At 37.9% G+C, this 27,362-nt stretch overlaps 1 protein-coding gene across 7 annotated transcripts in view; it reads right to left on the bottom strand.

The window, feature by feature from the left end:
• NFAT5 (nuclear factor of activated T cells 5) overlaps positions 1–27,320 on the bottom strand; it is an 82,441-nt gene extending 55,121 nt beyond the window's left edge. For 3 of the 7 annotated variants that reach the window (XM_026077419.1, XM_026077418.1, XM_026077416.1), the window contains exons 1-3: positions 27,257–27,320; positions 25,464–25,550; positions 24,593–24,598 (exon numbers count right to left, since the gene is read on the bottom strand). The gene's annotated coding sequence lies outside the window, so the exon portion shown is untranslated. Of the gene's footprint in view, positions 1–491; positions 560–24,592; positions 24,599–25,463; positions 25,704–27,095; positions 27,208–27,256 lie in introns of those variants that run through there. The other 4 variants (XM_026077411.1, XM_026077412.1, XM_026077413.1 and 1 more) reach the window with 4 other exon arrangements.
• Positions 27,321–27,362: the final 42 nt, after the last annotated feature.

The following is a 27,362-nucleotide window of genomic DNA, read 5'->3' as shown; positions in this document are numbered from 1 at the left end:
ATAAACTTCCATGGGAGCTGTACTCATTTAGAATGAAAGGGCTAACAGCACATATGAGAAAGCACGCGAGAACTGAACACAAACCTGTTCTCAGAATCCAGACTGCGGGATTGACTTCCAAAGAAAAAAAGACTAACTTAGTATCATCTACAGAATATTGTATAAAGTCTTCCCAGAAGACAAGTCTTCACAGAAATGTCATTTCCTGTTCTATAGGATCCCATTTCTCTGCAAAAATTTTGTTGCCTGGGACTTTTCTCTAAACCAAAGTAGACACTCCAAAGAAAGCAGTCTCCCCTAAAAAACCGCTATTGCCAACGCATCCTACACAGAAAGCTCTGATAAAACCGTGGCAGATCCTGTGTGGTAGTACAATTTCTAAGAAAAAATTTTTTGAGACTTCTCTATTGTGAAGCRGTTAGGGCTGCTACACGTAGCTCACCTGACACAAAGCCAAAACAGCCAAGACATAAGAAGTTAAGTGAACTAACCCCACACTCAGTTTCTCCACGTTTGGTGATGGCTCGACGGTAAGTCATTGCCTGCAGAAGAGGCTATTTAGAGGAGCTCAGTTCCAGAGAGCTCACTGCACTGAAAGATTAAGCATGGATCGAGTTATTTTGAGATAAACACACAACTGCAAAGGCACCTCTTCGAGATGACACACTAAAGACGCACCATTATTTCAGATGCCCAATTTGGCTGAGCAAATAAAATAACCTGGATGAACAGATGTAAATGGAATCAACAACTCTGTGCCACAAAACTTTACGAACAACCCTTTATATATATTATTYACATGCCCAGGACAGCTATGGAGAACTCAATATGCATTTTTAATTTCTTTTTCCTATGAAACAACAATAATACTCAATTGATCCTTATGTAATACATACTCATGCAGCATTTCTTCTGTAAAAGTCATATAACTGAAGACTGACAAAGCGTGCTTAACTAAAAGGTTTAATCCACATTAGGACCTGTAATAAATGAAACACACTCAATACAAATGCAGAGCTAGCTACGCTCTTACCAATATATAATTGTATTAAAAATAACACATACTAAATGCGTGTTATGCCATAAACCAGAACAGCTGTCTTACTGGGTAAGAGAGAAAATACTCTCACTGCTAACTGGCATAAAAGAACCCAAGAAATCTCCAATGCTGCTTACAGGAAACGCTACTTTATCTGTTAAGTGCAAAATCACAAGCATCTACAAATGGTTACAAACTGGCCATGAGATGTAACCTGAATTTACTCCACAGCCTGTCAAACTTTTTCTCATTTGCTGTATTTCTTTCTTTCTTTTTTTTTTTTTTAATTTACACCCCCTTTTCAGAGAAATAATCTTTCAGTAATGTGACAAACAAAACAGAACATTTTTTAATTTAGGCTGATAATCAAAAGATCGGCAACCAGAGGTTGCCATCCAAACCCCAAGTGGAAACCTCAGCAGAGCTTTGTTTTGTTTTGTTTTTAATAAAAATTATCCTTAATATTGGGACAACAAAAAGTAAAATATTTTAATACAGCTCAGGTTAGCTGACCATAAATTCAAGACTTTAGAACATCTGGAAAAAAAATATTTACTTGTGCTTGCTGGAAATTTTAAAAGATGAGAAGAAAAAGACATTCATGCTTTTGCTGCTGTTTTACAATGAAGAACAGCTGCATTAGCATTTCCCTCAAAGATGAGTTCCCCTCTAAAATTAGTTTTCTCGGATATCAAAGCCTGATTTCTCATTCCTCTGGACTAGTAATTTTCAACACCAAAAAACTAACTTTCAAAGTGAAAGATTATATCAGTTTAAAATTCATTATATAAAGACAGGATTATAATGGTGTTTTTTATTTTATACTTCATTTACTTTTCTACAAAGAGGTTAGTTCTCTTTTAGTGATATGATCTGATATTTTATTTTATTAAGTAGAAGTATTGTGTATCCTCTATATGTGTAAGCATTTATATAGTTTAAACCTACTCTAAATTTTACTTTCCACTAAAAAAAAAAATTGAGAACAATCAAAATTAAGAAATTAAGAATTTTATTTAAGTTACATTGCATGGAGGTGGAGACTTGTATTCAAAAAGCAAACAAACCAACCTGCATTTAAACTTGGTACTAGCCAAGTACTATCTCCTTATGCTCATTGTGCCTATGAGGCAAAAAAAAAAAAAAAAAAAGGTTTTCAAAACACACTTGTGCTTTAAGACAGGAAGGGAGTACAGAAAGGTTAAGAATAGGAAAAAATATGCTGAATAAATAAGCAAAAAGAAGTTATACTGGTATATGAACAAGAAAGTCTGATGAAAAGAAACAAAGAAAAAAGTAATTTGATTCTGTATTATATTGAACTACTTCTGCCAGGAAAATAGAAATGCTGGATTTGTGGGAACTCTTGGGACAGCAAGAACACACACAGCACTTGGGAGGCAACCGTGCCACACGCTGCCGCCTGTACCAACCCGGCYGGGCAGCTCCCGACTGCACAATCCACTGAAAGGGGGGGGAAAAAAGCAGAGAAGTCTTGCATGATCTGGCTTGTAAAAGAAGCACATTTGATCCAGTATCATTAGCATATTTAAGGTTCTGTGTAGTTATAGTCACAGCTCATAACAACAGGAAGGATGGCGTACGCTCCAGAACTGGAAGCCAAGAGAAAACAGTACCTACTTCAAATCACTGCTGTCCCTCCGTTTCTCARCTGGCAACATGGGGACGATATAATTTATCTGCAGGTTTCATTATGGATTTTAAATCTCTTTTTTAATACAAAAAAGCATTAGAGAAATAACCCTATTATTAGTATACCAACATTGGCAGATATCAGGAACTTTTAATTGCAATTCTCGTTCTTTCCTTCATTCACATTTCCTCATGTGCAAACAACGACGACGTTACTGTGCAGGAGTGAAACACGCATGTGCTGTCGCCCTGGTTTATGAGCAAGGCAGGACAACTGCACCAAGAGTTCCCGAGCCACCTCACACTGTACAAGCACAAAAATGTGGCCAGCACGGCACATTTTGTAAAAGTTTATTTGTCACGCTGCATTCTGAGAAAGCTTCTGTGAACCACAAAATCCCAAGCAGCTTTCAGAGAAAATGTTTACTTATTTCTGCGTTGAATGATTCCTATAAGCTTGGCCACTGGCAGAGCTGTCGATATGTTAGAAGAATTATCCAAATAAAATGTGCATTTGGAAACCACAAGATATTTGTGGGTAAATTTTCTGCTAAATTACAGATTTTCTTCAAAATGAGTATCTTAATTCAGGAGATTAAAGAATGAAAGGTTTATATTTTTGTCCCCTACAGTGAAAAACTGTAATCTTTCATCCCCACAGATATCAGCTACAGAAAAATGTAGTTCTGACGTGAGTGGGTACTTCCCTGTCCGTCATTCCTCCATGCCTCTGAGCATTACTGTCCCTGAAGTCAGAARGGTGCCACTAGCTGAAGACAGAAGTCCCTCGTAAGCGAGCACCAGCATTTATCCCAGCCAGTACTACCTAGAAGGGGTTAATAAAGCCCAAGCTCACTTCTGTCAAAAACCAGGCACAGGCAGATGTTCAGCCCTGGAGCAGCTGTTGCAGTTTAATCACCCCCGAGGTGGTGGCCACCACCTCTCTGAAAAGCGCTGCCCCTTCAGCTCTGCTGACAGCAGGCGATCTTAGCTGGAAACACGTCCTGCGACAAATTCTTCCCACCAAACCCTTTAAAGGACCTCGCACACGTTGTTGTGCGGGAGCTCGGAAGCCGATAGCTTCTGGAAGAAGAGTAGCAGTGTTTAATGCTGCTGCAGCCATTTCAGCAGGCAACTTTGCTTTTACATTAAGACACTGGGAACAACTCAGCAAGTATTTCTGTTATGCCTCTCACTGTATAAAATGTTAGCAACTGACCCCACAAATCAGAGACCGTAATACAGTGTGTATGTGTGCACATGGGCGTGTACACAGATGTGTAGGCATATAAATACATATTTATGTATCTATATTAAATATCCATACACACACATTTTCATTCCTTACTATTGTCTCTCAAGAATTCCTCCTCAAGGAGAGAGCTGCTCATCATCATAAACCTATCATGAGTCATAAGATAGTCGGTGTTGATCACAAAGCCTCATTCCAAAAGCTAAGGAATTAGGTAAGAGAGACTTTTTGTCTTTGTTTTTTTTTTCCTGGTTTTTGCTGTTGTTGTTAAGAAATATATTTAACTCTCAAAAGTGATGAAGGCTCTTTCGAGTTCACCATTTTAAAGGGATGTTCAGCTCCTAAACTCCCAAAGCATATTTTTCTCAGGGAACAGGTAATTTTAGCAGTAATCCATAGCAAGCACAACTAGCATCTTTGTGAACAGTAATTCCAATGGTACGATAAAGAGTGGAAAGGAAAGAAAAGCCAGCATTAGAACTGAAACACATTCCCAAAGATCACAAGAGCATTAAGAGCAAATCTTTACTTTCATGCTTCGATGGTAAAAGAGCAAACTACTTGAGACTGGGTCTAAAGCACAGACGAATTTATCAATATACTTGGATACCACACCTAAAACTGAAGATGCAGTCTATGCTCTGCAAAGAATTTAGCATTAGTGTTGACAGCTGTCCATATGACAGGAAGGTGCAAAATGTATTAGGAGGGAAAGGAACCRAATCCTATCAGGAAGTCACTGTGAGGGGCAGCCAAGAGAGCACAGATAGGGTGGAATAAGAGAAGAAATAGCACCACGAAGGTTCAAAACAGAGAGCACAGGAGAGAAGGGGGAAAAGAGGCCGGGGGATTAACACAAGACAAGATCAGTGTCAAACCTGAACTTTAAAGAAAAAAACTTGTAGCTTTTCTTCAGAACAGATAAAGCATTGTAGTCTAAAACACGTCTTTACTGAACCGGATTATTAGGAACTATCATTTCAAAATTTTCTGAGGAATCTAAAATTGTTTAGGTACCTTTAAGAAAGCTCACTGCAATAAATCTGATCTTAGCAAATCATACTTCAAATAAAACTTTGTGTTTTCACCTAAACACAGGCCAATGTTTATGTATGCTGCACTATAAATAGCATTAAAGCAAAAACTGACAAATTCCAGAAAGATTAGAGTTGTTGCAAGGAAACCAATTCTTCTCCAGAGGATATGGCTTTTCTCYATTCCTGATACCACACTTAAGTAACTAAGACTCCCTTCCCTACAGATCAGCTCGCCTCCACCACCATGTTTTTTACATCCATACACACACACACACACACACATATATATATTATATTAAGTTTTCCTCCCAGAGTTCTGCATTCATTCAAGTAGAAAACATACCCACAAGGAAAAGCTGTTAAATAAATGCAATATTATATTTAAAGGTAAAAATAAAAATTCAGCTTTATTATGCAGTTTCACCTACTTGTAGCAAGAAAAATATGTAAACAGAATTCCTGTTTTCAGCAGCTACTGTGCGAGTGAGTCATGTTTCAGTCAGCTGACAGCATAAGGTGCCTCAAAACTTACTGCTTATTTCAAATCCCCTTGAAAAATATATTAGTTCATCTCAAGTTTCTGTTTTTCCCTAGCAGCAGCTCCATTTATATCCAACATTTTCCTGAAATACATTTTATTTCTCCATGTAGGAAACAAGGAACCTCCATTTCAGGATTATTTTTAGCATTATGAAATATAAACAAGATCAACACATGAGCAARGTTAAAAAAATACTAATAAATAAATAAAATACTGATGATCAGCCAAGATTACACTCACTTCCACATACAAGCCCTCATGTGCCTTCTGTCCCATGCATTTATCTAAGCAGTTATTAGACACCCTATTTACAATAAATTAAATCTCGCCTCTCAAAGTACCTCACTAGACTAATTAGATGATCCCAGGCTTCACAAATTTTACTACCGAAATTAAGGACACATGGGGACAGGCAGACTTATAAGAAATATTTAAATGTCTAATTTCTTCAATTCCCTTTTATCCGATTATCCTTCCACTATAATCTCTCATCTGATATCAGCTGCTTGTAACTTTGACCTTCCTGCCAGTTATACTGAAAGTTCAGAAAATTATATTTCACGTGGCTATACTGACCCCAAAAAGCACTAAATACTAGGGTCAACATCCAAGACAGTAAAATTCTGTATCTGGGGTAGACAAGTTTTTCTTAGCGTACTACCTGAAAATGCATGTCATTCATATTTGAAATATTATTGAAAAATAACCAATTAAAATAATATGGTACAGGACTCACTTGTAGCAAGAACAACGTACCAGAGCCAAAAGAATAAGCTTTCCAGTATGCTTGCACTACCAGCATAAATCTGGCCAACATTTAGTCTCAGGTGAAGGTATTCACCATTACTGTCTTCAAAAGAGCTGCAAGAGGAGCAAACTCCAGAGACACAAAAGGATACGCAACGCTTCAAGAGGCATCACGGAAGAGATGCTCACCTAGCGTCAACTGCCACGCACAACTCACATCAGCTCATTTTAAATTAAAAATGGTAACAAAAATCTCCCTGTGAAAGTGAGATTTAATGCATTACTCCCGGTCTGTATAAAAAATAATGTTGGGGCAAGATGCACCTCCCAGAAACTCCCTCGAAACAAAGCTCCCAGTCTCCCATTTAGCTGATCCAGAGGCTAAAGAGGCGGCAGCAGCCTGCCGGTGCGTGGGGAGCGCAGCCCCCCCGAACGCGCGTCCACCCGGCCGCCGCGTCTCCCCAGCAGCCGCAGCAGCCTCGCCCGTGGCGGAGGTGCTGTCCTGGAGGTGAAGAAAAGAGAGACCTCGAAGAGATTTAGGCAAGACAGAACTAAGAGAAGTCCTGCGGAAAACGACAGACACAGCTGATCTGGTGACATTGCAGGCGAAGTGCAAAAGGTGGTAGTTCATGTTGTAAATGTAAACAAGTAAACTGAAATTTCTGTGGGTTCTTYCTCCCCATATTTTACTAGCTTCATCCTCATGCACCCACATAACATTTGCCCCTTTTGTAGGAATGTTTTTAGGCTCCTGTACACAAATAGTCTAAATGGACTAAATTGTAGACATCTGGGCTAACAGTAAAATCTAAGTTCTCCAGCCTTCCCCCGCCCCACCCTCAACGAAAAATACCTATTATTTTTCAATTTTCACATCACTCTCATCATCGCAGTATCAAAGGACTGTTCAAGAAATACATAATGCTTTGTGACTAAAATGATGACAGTAGGTTCCTCCTCCTTACCAACTAGGAAATTGTGATTCTATTTAAACTTTATTCTTAATAACATACCTGCTAAGCTATTCATTTTTATTAATGGAAGCAAAGTGAACAAAACAGACCACTTGCAAACAGGAAGCAGTTATGTTAAGATAACTGTAAGATTCTGTGAGAATTCACTGCAGCTTTGGATATGACCCAAAGAAAGCATGGCTTTTTCCAAGACATTTGTATTCCCATCACAGAGAGTGCTCTGTATTGTTATTAAAAAGCAGAATTCTCATTTCAGAATTTCAGGTAACCTTCTACAGTCAGAACAGATGCCACTTTCAAGTAAAAACTCTCTTGTTAAATATATAAGCCCAATACTGAAATGCAGATACAGTTATGCTACCATTTCAAGTGGATGAAAGGTGGGAAGAGGAAAGAGAATTACAGTTTCACCAAAATAGCTAATGAAAGTAGTTGCAAATAATCAGTTCAGCTGTTATGCAGCAAATCGAACATGCACCAGCACCAATAGATCCAGTGCACCAGCAGCACTTGCAAAACCCTTCTGCAGTTACCCACACTTRATGAGTCTTGAATGACTTCTCAGTCGCATCTACAGAGGAATTTCAGCCATACAGTTTAATAACTGGGATTTCTAGTTATTTAGTGCCTCATTAACTTGAGCTATGCTAGCACTGGTTCACGGGGTTGCAGAAGCACTTGTCTGTCCTTCCCAAAACCTTGCAAGGCGTTCTTAATCTACCAACACATTTAACTGAGATGATTCTGTATCTGCAGGCTCTGTGCTTCTACTCCAGCTGGTACAAAGTTTTGAATCCAGTCTGTTGGACAAACAGTTTCTTCTTGTAACTCAACACTTCATGAAGCAGGGAGCATAGAAGATACAGAAAATAACAGAGAATATTAGTTTCCAATCTTAAACACAACAGCAGGCTTTGAGAGTTCATTTGTATGAATGCAAACATCCTCACTTTGCCAGTATCACCAAATCCATTAATTGTTATGAAGTCCTCTTTACACAATCCAGTGATTTCCTTATGCTCTGCTATCCTGCACCAGCAGCAAAGTCATGCAATCCAGAACTTTCACACATGGAAGCAAAGTTACGAATCTGAGAACTTTGCCCTGACCTACTAGCAGATGAGGCCACATTAATACAGAGACTGATACTACCATCTGGAAGTCATTTACCTCAGATTGCTACAGGTCCCCATCTGGCAGTTTTGGTGGTAGCAAGTCAAATGTCAGTTATGTGGACTTCAGAAAACTGATTTAATAGTTTAACCACATAACTAAAACCTTGAAATACCGTGATGCTACACAATTATTACCCATGTTGGATCAGGATTTTGAATACCTGTATGTGTGAAAATGAATGTAAGAAAATTAATTTGAATCAATAAGAATAGATGTCCACCTATTCCAACTTAGAAACTGGTGCGTAGCCCACCCCGCTGACCTCAGCATCGTCCAATTTTTGCATGACACAGCAGTCATGGATAGAGCACATAGACAGATAGTCATGGGAGAGCATTATGCTACAGTCCTGAACGGCTGTTACTGCAGGAATTGGAGACTGTGGAGCTGCCATACCGTACGGCCATTATCTCCTCTTTGAGATTGCTCCCTTCTCTATCTCCTGCTCTTTCTTGCCTTCATGATGGTTCAGATATTCACCTGACATGTGCACTCAAAGTTGCTACACATTTCATGCAGCACATCATCTCTTAGTCTTATCCTTTCCCYGACGGGTCAGCGCCCTCTCCACAAGATTCTTGTGTGGTTGCCTTGGTTTACCAGAGAAAGCAGGAAATTAAGGAAATGAAACAGCATTTTGTCCATGGAAACAAAGAAAAAAGAAAGAGTCACTTTTTATTATAAAAGTCACTTATATATAAAGTAAGTCCATATATTAGCCACTATCAATTTGAGATGCCATTCCCTAATTTTTCCCTTGTCCTATACMGTAGCTCTGGCTAGTCATGTCTACAGCCTTTATCTATGCTATAGTAAGGATTTTGCATCTACTTAAGTAAGGCACTGTTCAAGAAAGGAGGGTAAAATCAGATTAGAAGCCTGATTATATATTAGTTTTCAAATTATATAAGGCCAAGAAGCCAAAAAGAACGCACTGTTTCTGCTATGGCTCCCAAAGCACACATGACTGGTAGTGAAAGTCCATCYACTATTTACTCATTGACCACCCTATAAGAAACAGAAAAGCTGTAAGCAAGAAGTGGCCATTAAAAGTTTGGTATCTCTTGAAATACCACCAACTGCTTTGATGTTTTCCCATATAAAAAATTCCCTCTATTAAAAAAATAGCAGGAATTGGGGTACATACTAAGATTATGCTAATATAGAAGTGAAGTTTTAGTAAATCACAGAAACGGTCTTTTTTTGCACCCAGATAACATGCTGCCAATGGAAATAATCAGGATAACAATTACTAGTGCTTTCCAAGGGACTTTTTCACTTACTGTAGCGACTGTTTTTTATAATCCACAATGCCCATGGCAATATTTTAGGGAGTTCTGTTTTTAGCATTAAACAGTGTACCACTGTGAGAGAATTATAAAGAGAAYAATATGCAGTAAAATATCCATTCCTGCTCGCTAGACATGTAATCTCACTTTTTTTTWAATAAATTCAGTAGAATTACTAGTTAACCTGCCAACATTTCCCCACTATTTCAAGTTTATTTTTGACAACACACGGTTAGTAACACAAAAAAGAAACCCAGGAATAGAGTATGGCTTCTGCCTTTAGCTGAAGCCATCTTCCCACTGCACATAATACTCTCTAAATCGATTTCTGATCATGATCTGGAAAACTCTCACTATTTTTGCTGCAGTTTTCCTCTTAACAACCATCRGCCATCACGTACCTGCCTGCAGTTCCAACCCAGCTTCGATGACRCTTCTTCTCTAGATCGTTCCCCAGGCCCAGGCACTAAGAGGTGCTCGGAACAGCCTTGGCCCCAGGCTATGCCCCAGCCCATCTGGCTCATGGYCCACTCTGGGGCCCGTTCTACCAGCGCGATCTGTTCCCATGACTTCACCCCTCTAACACTGGGTCTTCTTCAGTGACATCCCTGCTGCCCTTGCCTCCAGTCTAGAAAACGAGGGCCATCCTGCTCCAGAGGCAGCCATGCAGGAGAGTGGGCTCAATACATGGGTGTGGGTGAGAACCCAGCCAAACTGTCTGTAGTAGAGGCAAATATAAGGAGACGTCCGTGTGCAGCTGGCAGTTTTTGCCTTTAAGGGCACAGCCTGGAAATCCCTTACCACCTCTACAACCTCACAAACAACAGTAAAGATAACAACCTTTGTGTTTTAATAAGCTCCCTGCACTGAATGGCCGCCCGCTGATCCCCACTGATACTAGTCTCCTCAACATGTTTTAATACCTGTAAAGATTTTGGCTGCTGCTTCCAAAGCCATTTCCGTACTGCAGCACATGACAGTCACAGCACAGATCAGACAAAACCYTGGTGAACTCCTCTGAGCAGCTGACAGCACGCTAGCAGAACCACTTCACTACTCTGAGCTGATCKCAAAAGCAGCAAGCAGGCAGGCAGAGTTGTCTATATGGAACTAAGATTAAATAACAATTAGAAGTATAWGAACCTGCAAGCACGCTCTGCTACACAGGAGGTAGGTGAGAAATAATTGAAGTGGAGCACACACTCAACAAACAAAAGGGAGTCTATGAAGAAAAAACTGGCGACCRTATTCCACTGTGTCCCCCGTTACGCATACAAACTCAGGTTCAAAGTACATATGCTCAACGTATAAAGATTCTATGATGTTAATCAGTTCATATTAAAGCACAGTTTTCTGGGCTAAGCCTATACCACCAAATGTCAACTAAGGGCTGACTGTACTCCTCATTCCAAAGGTAGCTGTATTTTAGTAAAACTGTATATGCAATTGAGAGTCTTTCAGAAACTTTTGGGGAGTAGAAGATGCTAAAAAACAAAAATTTTTCTACTCCCAAAAAATCAAGGCCTCCGAATCTGCCAGAAGACCTTGGGGTTTTTTTGATGGGTTGATTGTAACTGAAGTTCAGTTCTACCCAGAAGTCCAGYTTCTATGCTAAATCATACAGTTGAGTGGTTGTTTATTGTATGCCAATGACTCAACCAAAAAAGGTTAGTTCACACAGGGCTTTTGAGGAACGATTTGAGGGGGGGTAGCAAAGGGGTTAACATCAGCCCTAGATATTCAACATGTAATCAAAGGGCTTGGCTACRCTGCAAAGCGTTAGGGCCATGTGACCCTTTTTGATTTTTGTGCACACAAAAGCTTGGATGTGGGAATACTTTGAAGTAAGCTCTTTAGGCTGTAGGAAGAACTCATAAGAGCCAGAACTAGCACTATTCTTATGTCCCAGCAGACACACTCTGCTGATGCGTCACCAGCCCTCCAAATCTTACCCTCCTCCCAATTCCCTCCATACGTCCAAAAAAGACAAGCAGTTCTCCTGCAGACCCCAGGAGCTTTTATTGAACAAAACTGTTATTACAGTACAGAGAGTTACAGTATATGCTTCAGAAATTTTAAGCCATCCATGAGTTTAACAGGCATTAGAATAAACACAGAAACGCCACCATTAAACTGTGCAGTAACTGCTCTCACTTGATTTGAGCTAAACTAGGAGTAGTAACTAAGGACCAATTTGAGTTAAGTTTTGCAGTGACAGTATAACTAAAGTCAGACTATGGCTTTTTTTAACTATACGTTATCAACCAGAAATATCACTATAGCTACACTGAGAACACACACCTACACTTTTGTGCATAAATCAAACAAAATTTGTACGAATCAGTGAGATGCTTTGACAAATGCTGCTCCATGAGATGGAGAGTTGATAAGAGGTCTGGCACAGTAAACAGAAACAGGGACTGGATAGACAGGACACTAAAGGAGGAAAACTAGAGCTCAGTAAAAAAGTCAGCAGAGGAGGCAGTGACTGTCTTTCTTCTGGCTGTCTCTCTCAGACTAAGGGCTTGGTACACAAAAACAGAACAGTCAGATAGGGACAGGCCAGATGAGCCTGTGACCACTACAGTATTTTTCACTCCAGTGCGTTCCTAATTTTTGAGCACTCCATAGCAGATCCAAACTCTCACTTGCAGAAGGAAAAAATCACCCACAACAACCGAAAACAATGGCAGCTCTGTTTAAGGCACAGCAGAGTTTATATGATAAAACTACATATTTAGGAAAAAATTGGAAGAAGGAGAGAATAGACAATATAAAAAGTAAATCAACTCAGAGGCGTCTCAGAWTGAACACCCAAAATTAGTAGACACTCTTCATCTAGCTTGTGTGTTYTGTTTCTGTCAAAAGGGGATTTATGATATATTACTGACTACCTTCTGTATTTCCTAATATCTTTGCAACGTCAATGGATGTAACACAGGTTTGTTTAACAGCAGCTAAAATGACACAAACAGCTCTGAAAACAGATTTAAGCTACAGAGCAAGACGGGAAGACCCTACATGGGCATATATAAGAATAGCTAAAATACAAAGAAGGAAAAACACTTCCCACATAACTGCATGATAAAAGTCAAAGAGCAAATAAAAGGCTTATATTTAGTGAAACTGAGCAAAAGGAAATGATATACCACTTAATAGTCTTGATGCATACATCTTAAAACACTTTACAAAGTTGTCAGTCTGATTATTGCTATTTTTGCASATGCAGAAACTGCATCATAGGAAGAAGAGGGAACACAACTCACAAGGCTACCCAGCGAGCCAGCCAGCAGCAGGGCAGAGAATCAGCTTTGTCTTACTCAGGCCACAGTCCAGTGCTCAATCCGCTAGATGGCTCTTATTAAAATAACTTTGATTTCATATCTTCTAGTATGCTTCACTTATGATAATGTGATTAAACATAGGAATCAGTTCAAATGGAAAAACAGCTTAGTTTAAAACACRTAAGGACTACTTCCTTCTGCTCCTGCATCCATTAATGTATTCTGAATAAATACCCCAATACTACCCGGGCCACTATTTTTCACATAGCTCTAAAACAAAGGTACGTCAGATATCACTCCAGACATTCGGTGAACTTACGGACATTGTACTGGTGCCTTCATTTCAGTGGCACCTGTAAAGAGACAACAGTGGAAAAACTAGGGTGGGGGGGAGTTCCCCCACTCCTTCTCTTTCCTGGGGTATTCAAGAGCGTCTTTAGACGGTAGCATAGTAAAATACTGAAAGCTGCTCTTCCCAGCGCTCCTGTAACTGTCCATACTGGCAGAACCRTATCGCTGCTACAGCAACAGTGGCAGGTTTTCAAAGGAGCTGCAGTGTATACAAGGATGTTTTACACAGCCAAACATAAAATCTTCCTTCCAGTTCCCTCTGGCTTCAGACAGAAGAGGCAAACCCTAAATCAACATGATTCAGGAGCACATTGGGAAAGGCAGATGCCATGGTTTTGCCTACTCTAGAACGCTTTATGATTAAAGTCTACTGTTGCTGCAACTCCACTCTTCAAAGAAACAGCAGAAGCTGTATTGCTTACAGCATCTGAGCATTCTGCATTGATGATACAGCACTAAATACTGTAAAATACAAATTTTGCCTGCAAATGTAGCTACTCCAACAGTGAAATGCACACTACACTACGTTAACAAAGGAGAGAAGAGTTTGCTGAAAGACAGCCACTCCTATTTTAAACAAAGATGATCAGCAATATATTATTAACCAAAGTTATTTAAATTTAAACATGGCTGAAATATCATTATCTCTTATACTTAAAAATAAATAAATAAAACTAAAAGTGTTTTCTTGTTGCTTTTTTAAAGGCAGCAAGTATTAATACCAAAAAAGCTAGTATTAAAAGCATAATTTTGCAAACAATTTATAATTAAACAAAAGTCAGTTACTGCACTATTCCAATACCCTTCAGAAAAGCTGTTAATCCCAATATTCAGGATTCTGCACAGCAGGGTAAGCTGAGAAATTAATCCTTTTAAAGTTGAATTTCAACAACTGACAAAGGCATGTGTTAGCTGAATTCTTTTTATGGCGTGCATCCAAATATCAAATAAAGCTTTCCTGGCTGTGCTTCAGTCATCCTCATTCACAGCTCAGAGTACTTTTACAAATTCAGACAGACAGTATAAATCCTGTGTCTTGTTTGCATCCAATTCTACACATCCTAGAAACAGAGAACAACATTACTTAGTGTCACTTCAAGAAATGGACCATTAACAACTTACTAAAAGTCCATCCTATGAAGTTGTGAACTCCATATTAAACTCAGAAGATACTAATAAAATACCACAATGTACAAAGTAAAGCAACTAAGGAATGACAGGACTACAAGCACATGAACATAACAGGGCACTGCTCCTCAAACCAGTCCAACCATTCAGTAGCATATTTAAAAGGTTTTACCACTACATGAGGAGTAATACTTAAAACAAAATGTACCTTTCACTCACAAACACCCCCCCCCGCACACATAAAATAAAAAAAAAAAATCTATTAATAATACCTTAAAAAAATCAGTACTGCTATTTTTTAATTATCCAGCATGCAGGAAACTGAGCTAAGCTTATGTTTGGAAAGAATCCAAATATGATAGGCATGCAAATTCAATTAAGGAATTCAAATAACCCCATTTTGCCATGCAACAACTGTATATAACAATGTTGTAACAATGGCATTTCATTATTTATGATTGTACACTAAACTGAATTTTAAAAATACTTAGTTTTCTCCCCATCCTCTTTTACATTGTCACTACAAAGACTTTAATTAATTTTCTCAAACACTAAGTCCTTGAATACTTATATTTTAATATACTCAGGAGTATTTCAGTGTATCCTTAATTTTGAATTCCCTGGATTTAAAACATCTTGAAAAGAAACAGCACACACATTTTTCTACCCTTAAATCACTGACACAGACCATCTATTTCAACCATGAAGATAATAATTTTAATTCAAAAACTTTTTATAAACAAGCAAGAAAGCCACATACAGTATGTCCAAAGCACAAATACTAATAATAAATATCTATATTTATTATACATTTTAAGTTATTTCAAAATCAGAATTCACCAGRAACATAGAAGTAATCAGGTGCTCCAGCCGGTTATGTTAGATCCACAGGCACAACGCACCATCTGAATTAGAAGACACACAAGAGCGTAAGAGCCTCCAGACCCTCAATTTATTATTGTTTTGGTACAATGTTTTTTAACATTTTCAGGTTTGCACAAATTTTTCCAATGGGGTGATTTTTACCATCTCTTACGCTGGTTGTAGAAAAAAAAGTGCAACATCATCAATGAGAACTTTTTTCTTTTGAGGCTAGGATATTTGACCTTGAAGAATAAAAATGTGCGAGGATTCAGAGAGTCTTTCCATATACTGCAACCATCTCTCTGATTCAGTATTTTAGAATAAACATGGGTTTAAAGAACTATGTTCATGAGATTTGACATGTTCCAGGAACTGCTAGCATGATATCTAGCATCTTGAGCCCACAAGCCATCTTGATTCCCTCTTTACTCATCTTCGTAAGATAACTGACATTAAAGTGTACTTTCATATATCTTCCCAAAAGCTGAGAAACGCTTATGCTTCCTACAATCATTTTGGTTTGTATTTATAATTCAAGTACTGTGTTTGACGCTAAACATTATTGTGTATTCAGTTTTAAAAAATTATGTTTAACAAACAAAACTCCTCAGCACAATTAAAGGAAAGCTCTGCTGAAAGCTTGATATCTGTAGTACTACTTCTAATAAATTCAAGTATCTGGTACATGAAAGAGAAAATGTTGCATGCAAACCAATGAAGCCTAACAGACTCTTGTATCTAACCAACTTCTCTCTTTAGTGTTGCAAGATTCAATACTAGGACGTAAAATTGCATAAATGTTAAAAAAACATTCAACAATGACAGAGAGCATAGACACTCCACGGCCAGTTCATACAATCACAAGGCATCTCAGAATATGGCATAAATGTCTCAGATCGTGTACGCAGCTTTCTACCATGTTTAACAGCAGCACGCTGCAACTAGCTACTCTGAACACATGCATGGTGAATGTGAAAATAGGAAAGGGAGAATGAAGACTATACATACACACATATATATTTTATATATATATAATTCAGGCTTACTAGAAAGGATTTTAACTGAAGCGTGTTTCATGAACAGTATTTGCCCAAAGCCAGCATTCATAAAGCGCAAGGTTCTACAATTCTACAGCTCCATCTCAGGCTCTACATTTGCAAAGCTCTTCCTTATTTCTCTAACAAATAGTGCTTCTGATACATCCCCCACGTCCCTTAGACTACAGATAAAGACAGATGCAACTAAAAAGATGCATACCAGTTCAAAGGTAAACCTATGTGACAAACACTGCACCTGGAAGGTATTACTCAAGGAAACAAAGATTTAAGTTGTTTGTAAAAACAGGTTTTGAAACTATTAAGCAAGTTCTTCTCCAAATATGCTCACACATGATTCTCATGAAACAAATGGGAACCTAAGCCAAACACTTAATGGCAAAACATCGATAAAAGATTCCTTTCTGTACCACAGAGCTAAAGTTTCAGGGGAATCAGAAGGAGAGCAACAATTAAAGAACTCGTAACTTGTAAGGACTCTGTAACTTGTCCTTAAGAGCCATTTCTTGCATGGAATCCTTGCAGTTTTTCATTGCAATGACACAAAGAAAGTCTACAATATTTGGTCAGGATATACTTTAAATAACCATCTCTTAAAACTTTTGACATTGCTCTTAAATTTTCTATCCCCCCTCCTGGAATACCTTGAGGAAGTAAAGGAAAACTAAGAAAAGATGTCAAAAGCTTATCTTCAGACATGATTACTTTAAGATGAGATTAACAAAAGTCTCCCATAATTCCTTCATTACATTCATATTTTTCCACCCCTTTTCAAATGAACGCCAAGATGAACACCAAACAGAAAGCCTAAGATGACAATTCTCTGTCTTACAAGCTTTTTGAACAGGCCCTGAAGATCAATAAAGTAAAAAAGTGAAAAAGCACAGTTTTCATTTCATACAGAAAAGAGCTGAACAGTTTGTATAGTTTCTGCCATAGAACATAGCAACAGGAGACAGTTCCATGCACTCTGCAAATGCTCTAGTAATCAACAACAAAAAGTATTAATTTTTGGATTGATCTATGAATCAAGATTGGCAGGACAGAGCTGAACCACTGATCTAGTTACTACAAAACTCTAGTATAGGTCAGCACTGAAAGGCAGGGGTCATTTAACATAAATGAGTATTCAATGTCCTACTGAAACAAACTTCTTAGAAGCTGTCTACACATAGAGAAGGGATAAATCCTGTTAACGTTACAATAGGAAAAAGTAGCCAAAACAACAAAAGACAAACATTTGAGTGTCTGGAATTGCCAATTTATATAAAAACATAAGGATGGCCATACTACCTCAAAAGAAATACTTATTAGCCCATATGTTTTCTCTGATAGCAGCAAACTGTAAGGAAAAATTTATATGAACCAGTAAGTTTAGAACCGTATTTCTACTGTAATACATTCCAGATTCTGATAATCAGCTAGGGACTCCTTAGTTTATGGACTTCTCTAAACAGATATATCCACTACAAATTTAACAGCTTTTTGAACCATTTATCCTTTTACCATCCAAAACATCTGCCAATTGTTTCCATAATTAAATGGTGTACAGGGAAGGAAAAAAAAAAAGTCTTTTGTTTTAGATTGCTGTCTGGTCATTGCATTGGATGTCTTCTATCTCTGAAGTTWAAAAAAAAACAGTAAATAAACATGGTCTATTTATCGGTGCAATCCATTCATGGTTTTCATACTCCCACAGTATCCCCTTCATTCTAATCTTTTTCAGTTTTATGCATATAAACTGTACAGCACTTTGATACAGGATGCTGTATATGCTAAAGGTTTACATGGATTCAAGGAGAGACAATTTAATGGAAGATAAAGTCACTGAAGGCTAGAGTTCATGAGGAGAATCCACAAGCATATGGATAAAGGTGATATCTGGATGGAAACTGCGTACCTGCCAAAAGCTTTTTGGGATTCCAATATTCCTCACCTAAGGCTGTTTAAAACTCCCCATTTGTTTGTAATGATTTATTAAGACCAGCCTCTCAAAAATCATATGCTGTTATACTTAAGATCTCTCTTCACCTCAATTAACTTACCTTTTCCTTCAGGATTTCTAAGGGGAAAAAATTTGATTAAAAAAAAGCTCTTAGTAAAAAGCTGAGTAAAAAAACTGTACTCAACAGTTTCTTCAACAGGTAATTAATATCTCACTATATAAAATGTCTGTTTCAAACTTCCAGAGTAATTCAGTTTTCTTTCCTCTATGTCTAAAAGCTTAATTCAGTAAAAATAAAGCTCTGTAGATTCCCTGCCTCACGGGCAGCAAGGTAGTAATCTTCCTGAATGGATTCTTTTGCTATTGTATTAATGTACTGAAACACCTGCAGGGCAGGCAGTCCTTAAATTTACTCTAAACAATATAATCCCTTCCTTGCTACCACACCTCTAAAAGCACCTTTTTTATTTAAGTGACAGCACATAACTTAAATGAAGTACTGAAGCTTAAACTGAATCCTTTCAGACCACAAAATAAGAAACCAAATGATTTCCCCATCTGATTACAGAACAGCTCCATTCCAGGTACAGTTCAAGTTTCAAGGTGAGACAGATGGCCTTGTCTAGAATTTAGACGGCCTAGAAGAAAAACAAATAAGTTTTATTCCCAAACGAAATGTGCACATAGGCTAAAGAAGGGCACTGACCACATTCACGTAGATGTGCCTACAGACAAGAAGATGATTGATATTCTTTCTCTACCAATAATACAGGCAGGAGAGATTTTAAAACTCGGGAACGTACTGAGTGTGCCTGCAGCACCCAACTCCAGAAATCCCCAGAAAGGCAATTTCAAAGGAACGGTCTCTTAATAAACCCCCGTAATCCACTTTCTTAAGGAAACAATACGTCAGCCACATCCTCCAGCACCTTTTGAGCCTGTTAGATAACTTCGGCCAAACTGACAACAGGATACAAATCTCAGTGCAAAATTCACACAGATTTCATGAAAATATACTTCTGTATTCATCACAGAAAAGCCAACTTAGTGCCCCTATAAGAAAGCGACTGCAATATAACACTAGACATGAGAATTTCTGATGTGAGAAATCAAAAATGCCCCAATAACAGTAAAAGCTTTTACCAGAATTCATAATCTGACATGCGCTTAAAGCTGATGCTGCCTCCTCGCTGCGCTCCTCTCCCACCCCACGCACAGCTAGCACATCTAGGTGTTCTCAGTTTTAACCTAAGTGAGGTTCCTTGAGTCTGTAATGTTTAGTTATGAGATATAACCAAGACTACTAGGTACTGTAATTAATTACAACTTCTCAGCACATTTGTTTTAGTAGGAACACGTATTCTAAACCAAGCAACAAAAAAACATATTCATAGAAATATTTTAAACTGGCAGACCTCCTCATTCCTACCATTACACTGAAGAGACAATAAACTTTAAAAGGACAACCAGAAATATTTTTTCACCGAACATATAATCAGACTGTGGAATTTCTTGCTTAATCCAAAAACTAAACAAGAGTCAAAAAAGAACTTAAAATTTAAGACTCTATATAGTCCTGTTGTACCCCAAATAGTTAAACAGAGCCAAATTGTGAAACACACATTATTAGMGGTACCTGTGTTACAGACATACATAGATGTACGTATGCCGTGTTATTTGGCATGTGTTCTGCTATGACATGCAGCTCCGGAGGAGCAGCTGCTGCCAACAAGGCCATCCGAGTAAAAGCACTGAGGAGTGAAATACGGTTTTAATGGAGACAGACTGTCACATCCTTATACAACTTATGTCTTCCTGCCCCATCTCAGGAAGCAGTTTGCACAACAGCTATCAGTTAATAGTTGAATTAGTAGATTATGTTCCCCTTTGCACAAGAAAACAGAAATTTTCATCAGTTAATAGGAACTACTGAACTCTGCGGTTTATTACTTTCCAATCACTCCGCAGTGCTACTATCAAAACTTACAGATTCTTCCGCTCAGCAAATCCACACAAAAATCAGATCTCTTGACAATGAGACTGAAACAACAGGCTTATAAGTGTCAGCTTTTCTGATCTGGACTTAAACTTCAGCATCTGAGAACTTTTTATGACTGTCTTTAAATCTCTTTCTTTTCCACACGCTTCATCTTGTCTGTGTATAAATATGAATTGCTACCTATCTCCCTTTTGTCTGCCAAACAGACAAAATAGCCTGAACTCCACCACAACTCAAGTTCGCTTTTAATATCACAACTTCGCATTATTTTGCATAATGCATTGTTTTATAGACTTTGTAAGGTGACCTGAAACCATTCCTAGTCATTTACAAAGCAACCACAAAACCTTTCCAACCGCTGTAGGGACAACTGATCAATGGGAATGGGAGAGATTCTCACAGGCTATTTACGTGAACAGTGAAAACATCCTTCTTTGCCTGGTGTAGTGATACTCACCACAGAGACCACCAGGAGCTACAAGAGTTCGTAACAAAGTAACTAATACCGAACGTTTCAAACACTTAAAACACTGCATGCTTTTGGAAACAGCAGTTCCTTTAGATTTTACTGTGTCCTCAGCAGAATCAGACGTTACCACAGAGTTAAGAGTGAGACCTGAAAGTTCATTTCAGTCAGTTCCTGAAATAATTGCTGTACTTATTGATGAGAAAGCCAGAACTTGTCTGAATGCTCAACCTCAACAGTTTACTCTTTACATAAACATAGAGAAGATAACACACACGATAAGCTGCACAGATAGGACCACATAGCTTTACTTCACCTGCACTTTGGCCGCTCACCAATTTCTGCTAGGTTTACTGGCATATCTAAACTTCAGAATGAGTTCAGGTCACTTTCTTTTTATATAAAAAGGCAATGCTACAACTCCTTCATTTTCTCTAACTCAAAAAAAGTACATTTCCACCTAAAACTAAGTAATTTGTGTACTGGCATAACAATCAGATAAAGGCTCCATAGAATTTTTCATATGAAGTCTGACAATCGTTTTAATCAGCAGACCACAGAAAGTAAACACTTTGCTGAAAACTTATAAATACACCAAGAAAGATCAGATGCTTTATGAAAATTTAAAAATTTTAATCTACAATGTGGGAAACAGGGAAAAAAGTTTACTTCTTGTCTATACTAAAAAGCAATATTCTATAGATTTTCCTTACAAGTAGCTACAATGGATTTCATATATACAGCTCCCAAACCAATTCAAGCAGAAGTACTCTTGACCCCTAACGTTTCCAAAATCTACAAATTCTCAGATCTCCATTATATAGTAAGCTTCAAACTTTGCAGAGAACTTTCCAAAAAGAAACAAAGTGTAAGTGATGCCCAGTGGCATAACCTTGCATCAATGAGAATATGATTAACTGAAAAAAGATAGATGAAGGTGGGAAGAAAGAAGATATTGAGAAGGACTTTCTGTTTATTGACATGCTATAGAGGAAGAAATATCTGCACAATAACTTAAAACAGCTTTCCACTATCTGGGTCCCTGAGGACCTTTCAACAGTACTGGATAAACAGCCACTGCAATAAAATTAACTCATTTGAATTTGCACCTGGAAGAAGTCTGAACCCAAAGCATTTGATCATAGGGAACCATACATTCACGGCCTTCTGGCTTCAACATCACCACTTATTTAGGAAAAATATAAACCGACACAAAGCACCACAGCCCATTTCCTTGCAAAACAGAGCACTGCACATGTTACTTTGGCACTTGCTGCATTCATGCTTAGGTCTCACTAAATTAAGCCCAGTTCAAGCTGCTCACGTCAATATCCAAATCCTTCCAAGGGACTGAACCATATTCTCTCCAATTACGGTTTCTTTGAATATCTAAATTACAATGGGACAATAGAATTGAGCAACATATGCGGATTCTCTGATGGAAAAACCCCATAATTTTCACAGAATTAAATAAAGTATCTTAAAAATAATAAAAAAGTAAAATTGACCACAAAAAGCCTAGCTAGTTTTAGAACTAAAGAAAAAAGCTTACTTAGTTCATCTTAACTTTCCCTACTCCTTGACCCACATCATGCATTTACACTCAAATGCAAACATGTAAGAAAAGGAGAATGCAAGACAGGAATTGTATCATGCTCTTCAACACTTTCAGCAGAGAGGATTCCACAACATCCCGACCTGATTACCAGAGCTCAGAAAGGGAATTCCCTTCCGGGTCCTCGAGAAACCAGCCCAGTTAGGAAGTCAGGTTTTCCTTGTCTCCGCGTAAGAACACAGGCACAGCGAATGCAATGGAAGACACATTTTGAGGAGTGTCTCTTTCTGTGGCAGAGCCAATTTAGCAGGTCTACCTCACCTGCTACTTCCTCCACCACTTAATCCCAGCCACTCAATATCCCTTTTCTTGTCCTAATACCACCGCTATTTGTGCAGCTGCGTAGTAAACTAGATCAGGGAACAGACCTGCAGTAAATATTCTATCAAAAATAATATACTCATTCTAGATTGTTCTCCCAATCTCATTCACCCTGCAGCCACAAAAACAATAGTGCTGGCACAACTGAGGGAACAGTACATGGCAACAGACTGCAGGAAAAAAGGTCTGCTTAAATAGCACTGTCACTGGAAGGAATATTCGAACTACAGCGGGAAAGCCTGTGAATTCAAAATCCTGGTGGGGGGGGTCCTCCATATCATGCATAATCGTTTTGCAGCAACGTATTCCAGAGTCTGTTTTTAAAGCCAATACGCTAGGAAGAGTCAAAGTACAACCAGGCATTTACAAGGCTAACGAAATTGAAGGGATTATGGTAGAAGCAATTTCTAATTGACTTCAGTCCCAATACCCTGAAGGTAGCTGTAAGAATACTGCAACAGGCAGAAGCACAAGACATTCTTTCCCACAGTACACAACCCAGGTGCCAACGGTAATGCCCAGCGCTTGTTTGTCCTGTATGGCATCTCCTGTGGTCTGAAGGAACAGGCTAAAAAACATGCAGTATTGCTATTCCTAAGATTTTCTATTACTAGACAAGTTCTGAAGCTCAAAACTAAGAGTAGGCTCTTACTATCTTTATAAAGCCTCTGCTTCATTCCTCTTTGACAATTCAGTCACTGTCCTACCAGAGATTAGACTAGAGTCTCTTGCATTATGGAAAGAAAAAGTTAAATAAAAATTTTATGTAAAAAACATATCTTGTATCAGCAATTCTCAGTGAGCACAAGTAGATTACAGTCATTTAACACTTAAGCAAGGAGAGGAAATTGAATTTTGACTATACGACATTTTCAGGGCTAAAGATCTATTTAGTGAACTACTAACATTTTTCTTGTTGCTTCCAAGTTCAAAAAAACCTCACAGTTTTACAATAATTCAGCCATGTAAAGTAGCAAACTGAGAAAGAGAAAAAAAAAAAAGAATAAAGAGTTCTGCTCTTACTTGCACCAGTGAAAATGTGACTTTATTAGTACAGGCAATATGTTACTTTTATTTAAAATGAATGTATCAGCTAAATTGGCACATTTAATCAGCTCAGATTTAGTCCCCAACATTTGATGAACTACTGTAATCATTTTTTTTTTTTTTACTTCTGCCTGTTTATAATGAATACCTAACTTTGTTATATTTGAATGTTACATATGATATTCAACCACAGAACAACTAGCCTCAAGGTTTTGTTTCATGCTCCAGTGATTCTTCTACTACATTCCTAATCAGTATGCGCATTTTGGTTGTTTTATCTCAAAAAGGGCAGTATGTTATGTAAAGATGTGAATCAAACCCATTACATTCTAAACATTTTCAGCATTCAGAAATATAAATATTTCTTGTCCCTTCTGTATTGATATTTATAGTTATTTCCATTATTTTATTATTAGAAGATACCATCTTTTGCAATGGTTACTGAACATGCACTTTCTTTTTTTTTTATACATGTATATTGATTATACATAAAAGGGTGGATTTTCAGTCCGTAGCTCCAGTCAGTTCCTCACTTGCTGTGGGGATGAGCTTCAGCAACAGGTCTAAGAATCAACACGTAGCGTTTCTTTTTATCTTTAAGAGCTCTAACCAGTCCTATTCCAGAGGCCCACAATTTAAGTTTGGTTTCACTATCATTGTAAGCCAATATAAACTGGCACTGCTGCTGAAAGAAATAGTCCCACCCTTCCCCACTGCTAGTTTTCACATGTCCCTTCCTTGTGCTAACACAAGCCTTTGTGAAGCCACATAGTAAACACGATCAGGATACTGATCTAGTCAAAACTAACCTTTTTCTTCGTCGTTGTTGTTGTTGTTGTTGTTGTTGTTGTTGTTACAAGACAGGGTGAAAAGGAAGAAGGGAAAAGCTGAGTTAATTTTAACATGATAGTTCCCCAATCCGCTCACTACATGGCTACATAAATGTTGGCAGCAGCAGAACAGCAAGGAAAAGATAGGGGACAAGACTGCTTCAATTCAACAAGTGTGGATTCATGTGGGCTTGAAGTGCTTATGAAATTACAGCAAATGAGTAAAAATCTGGAAGACAAAGTATTTTTAAATACTTAAAGAAAAATATTCTCTTTCCCAAGCTATGTATGAGTGAAAAGGGATAACTCAAAGGGGGACAGAGACTAACCAAAACAAACATATTACCAAAACAGACACATTTTTACAGGTCCTTCTGAGCTAGCAGATCAAATTTTAAATTAATGATACTCGCTTTGTCTGTATTACCATTCACCTTAGGTCTTGTGTGCTTTTAAAAGTTTTGCCTAACATTTTTAAAGGAATATGAAAACAAAAATCTTAACTGAAATGGCTACACAAGCCAAAACTTTAATGCACAGTGACAGTACGTCCTTCTAACGGCCAGTTCCCTGAACAGCCCGAGTTATGTCAAGTAGACCACAAGAGGAATTGTACTAGCATAAGCTACATCTTGATTCACGGGGTTTTCAAATATAGCTTTACTTTTAAGAGCAGGCAAGAACATTTTAAGAAGTACACTAAAGTTAGTCTACTTTWATTTCAATAAACCAAAGTCCAAACATTAGAAAACCTTAATTATACATGAAAAGACCCCAATCTTACAGCTTATCTCACCTTCATAATCTTTTTATTTCCAAAAACCATAATGATCATAATTGACAAACTTACAAGACAGGTATTCATTAAACTGCAATCATCCCGATGCGAACACAAGAATGCAATTCTGTTCACACAGTTAGTTTCATAACTGAGGACCTAGAAAAAAAGTTATTGGTCATAACCAAATCTGACTGCAAACAGGATTCTGAACTGCAGGATAACTATACTTCTAAAAGGATAGCAATTATAAAAAAATCACATGCTCCTAACACACCCAGGTCACAAATGCATACTTGCAGCCAGCCTCCTCRCAGCATTCAGAGCTTTTTCTTAATCTCATTAATTGTATTTATGCATTCAATCAGAGCATTTTTTCACAGGATAAATTGTAAAATATACATATATATATAATGCAATGTATCTGATTATCAGATAACCATTAATAACTTTCCCTAAATCCAGCTAGAATCTTACTAATGTATCTTGCAGCAAAGAGAAGGATGGCTTAATTATTCATTCTGTACAAGTATATTTCATTTGTTCCAAACGTTAATTTAAATTGAAGTGCATTTCAATTTAACATCTCAATCTTTTATTATGACAAAATATGAAAAGAAAGTCTTGCTTTAACCTCTTTAGAACTATTCACTGTTTATACACCTCTATCATATGCCATTTTATTTGTCTCTTTACATCAAGAAACTCATTTTTGCCACTCCTAAGCACCATACATCTTTCTCAAGAGCTTTTTAAGCTCTGAAGCCACATCAATGCCACTAGGATTAAAAAAAACAAAAACACAAAAAACCTCTTGATTTAATAGTCTGAGATCCTCTACCTACCTAAAACGGACATTCAGCCATTCCGTTAAATGTAAAAAGGTTAAAAATCTAGAGAATTCACAGTAGGATCGGTGAGTTTACAAGTTCTGCTTAATTAAGCATGAGTCCTTGAAGAACTGTAGTACCCTGCATGGAACTTTTTATTTTAAAAGTTCTACAAGTTATTTTAATGATGCACACTTTTCAAATTTCCTATACATTAAAAACACATCAGAAGAATCATTTATCACCTAGAATTTCTGATGAGAACGGCCTTCAGAACAGTCTTTCCCTTCCCTTCTCACTAGGCCTGAGACCAATTGGAATACACGTGTTTTAAATAACAGGACAGCTTTAAATCCCTTGTAATAACATGAGAAGAAAAGAAATTTAAAAGTCTTTAACATCTTTTAAAACAATTTAGAAACTATTATATGTTGATCAAGATCTCTACACAGTATAACAAGGACTCAGAGCACTTTGAGAAGTGTATTTCTGCTCTTTAAAAAGATTGGTTTCTTTTAATGTCAGCATTAGTGACACACAACTCAATTAATAAACATCTTATGATCAACTCCCTAAAATTATGAAAATTTTAATATTTCCTTAAGCAAAATTAAACTCTGCTTAGGTACCTTAATTTCAGTGTAATAAGAATAACAAACGGTACGTTTTTCTTGTCATAGATTCCCCAAATTGTTCCTGCCAGTTGTATTCTGGACAGATATTTTCATTAAACTATTAGTGGTGACTTTTCATCTTTTAAATAAGAGCAAGAGTTAAGCAGTTAGCAGGTCTCCTAATACACCTATCCTCGTTACCGTGCACTTGTCAAAACTAAGATTTACAAATCATGAAAATACGCATCCCGTCAGTTTACTTTTAGCATTCCCGACATTCTCCTGCGGTCTTGGCTTTCCACGCAAAATTGATGCCATTTTACTATCCGCTCCCTCCTCCCGATCGTTAACGCGGGGAGCAACGACTGGATCTGCCCCGAGCTCCCCGGTACCGCAACCCACCGCCATTCTGGAAACTAACCGTGTACTTTTTCTGGCTCTTTGCCAGTTTCTAAGCCGAAGCAAGATCTCCAGCGCTCTCCCTGAGGCTGCTCGCTCCACCGAAGCGCTCCTCCGCGGAGCCCCGC

The sequence above is a fragment of the Apteryx rowi genome, unplaced genomic scaffold (assembly GCF_003343035.1).
Source record: "Apteryx rowi isolate R43461 unplaced genomic scaffold, aptRow1 scaffold_451, whole genome shotgun sequence".
NCBI classification, from domain to species: domain Eukaryota; kingdom Metazoa; phylum Chordata; class Aves; order Apterygiformes; family Apterygidae; genus Apteryx; species Apteryx rowi.
Note: the sequence above shows the minus strand (reverse complement) of the source record. Positions and strands in the feature narration are given on the sequence as shown.